The sequence below is a fragment of the Mus pahari genome, chromosome 23 (genome assembly GCF_900095145.1).
Source record: "Mus pahari chromosome 23, PAHARI_EIJ_v1.1, whole genome shotgun sequence".
In the NCBI taxonomy this organism is placed as follows: domain Eukaryota; kingdom Metazoa; phylum Chordata; class Mammalia; order Rodentia; family Muridae; genus Mus; species Mus pahari.
Genome location: NC_034612.1, coordinates 12,813,431 through 12,815,513, shown reverse-complemented (window position 1 = coordinate 12,815,513; position 2,083 = coordinate 12,813,431).

Genomic DNA, 2,083 nt, shown 5'->3' with positions numbered 1-2,083 from the left:
AGAAGATGTATTGAGAATGGCTGAAAAACCAAAGGCTTTCCAATTATAATTCTTTGTCGTCCAGTTTACACCAGGCTGGCTTGGAACTCAGAGAAATCATGCTGCCTCTCTGCCTTCCCCTCTCTGCCTTCCGAGTGCGCTCGAGATTAAAGATGTGTTCCACCACGACTGTGGTGTCCAATTGATGTAATGTTCAAATTTACCCAAGTCCTAACCCTTTCAAAGAATTCACATGGTCCCTTCAAATTGACGCAGAAAAACAAGTGGCAAAAGATGGTATACATTTCTTCAGCCTTGCGGGATTAAGGCTTTAATTAGTTGGTTTTCCTACATTTCTTTCTCTCCAAAACAATATTTGAAATTTTAGAGCTCGAGATGTTAATTCTTCCTTAGCAAAGACCCAGACAACTCCTCTATTCTTTTTTTTTTAATTATTATTATTTTAAATTTTATTTTCTTATTATATGTAAGTACACTGTAGCTGTCCAGAAGAGGGAGTCAGACCTCATTAAGGATGGTTGTGAGCCACCATGTGGTTGCTGGGATTTGAACTCTGCTCCTTTGGAAGAGCACTCAAGTGCTCTTACCCACTGAGCCATCTCACCAGCCCCCAACTCCTCTATTCTTAAATAATATAATAATAATAATACTTTAAAATTCTTTGTGTCTGGTTTTTGCCTGCATGTATATCTGTGCACCACATGTGTACAGTGACCAAGGAAGCCAGATGAGGACGTTGGATGCCCTGCAACTGAATTACAGTTGTGGGTGCTAGAAACCAAACCCAGGTTCTCTGTGAGAGCAGCAAGTGCTCTTAACCAATGAGCCAGCCCCTGTTCTATTCTTTTTCAACATCTGCTTAGATGGACTCTTTGACAGAACACTCATACAGCTGACTGCAGTGGCACAGGCCTTTAAACCCAGGATGGCAGAGGCAGGGGAATGTCCGTCCTGGAATCCCAGACCAGTTATTTTACATCTTCAGACCCTGGCTCAAAACAAAACAAACGATAGCACGCTATGTCCTTGGACTATGTCAAGCCTATTTTTCTTCAGGCTCTATTGAGATAATGTAATATCTTGTCAGGCACTCAGGAGGCAGAGGCAGTGGGTCTCTGTGAGTTCAAGGACAGCCTGCCTACAGAGGCAAGCTCCAGGACAACTGCGGCTTACACAGAGGACAAGAAGAAAGAGAAAAACTATTAAACAGTCCTTGTTCTTCTCATCATCTAGGCAAAGAAATTAAAAACCATTTGCTGGTGGGGCTAAAGAAATGGTTCCCCATCAATCATGTGCCTGCTGTCTAAGGAGTAGGATCTGAGTTCCCTCCTTGTCACCTATGTGAAAATCAGGTTTGGTGGCACTGGTCAGTAATTCTAGTACACTGTGTGTAAAAGCAGAAGGAGCCCTGAGTTTGCTGGCCCATCTAGACTAAATGGAGAGCTCCAGGCTCAGTGAATGACCTTGTCTCAGTAAGATTAAAAAAAAAAAAAATGAAGAAAACATCCTACATTGGCTTCCAGCCCCAACCCATGCATGTATACACACGGTTGGTTTTAGCTAAAATATTAAACCAGGCATGGCACACACATTTTCAATCCCAGCAGTCACAAGGTTGAGTCAGATGGATGTCTGTGAATTTAAGGCCAGCCTGGTCTACATAGTAAGTTCCAGGACAGCCAGAGGTATATAGTAAATCCTTGTCTCCAAAAATCATATTTGCTGGTGAGGCAAAGACTAGTTCTCGCTCAATAATCTTCAAGGGTTAATAAATAAACACATAAAAATATGCACACCATCATTAGCTGTCACAGAAATGCAAATAAAACCACAGATAGCCCTCCTAGCAGGATTTTGAAAAGAACAGCAGGCATGTAAGCCTCGAAGTAAAGACATGGAGAACCCACCAGTGATATCACATGATCAGGCTGCTTTGCAGAATTCTGGTGATCATTTAAGAATCTAAAGCCTAAACCAGGTATGGAGGCGCACACCTTTAGTCCCAGCACTTGGGAGGCAGAGGCAGGCAGATTACTGAGTTCGAGGCCAGACTGGACTACAGAGTGAGTTCCAGGACAGCCAG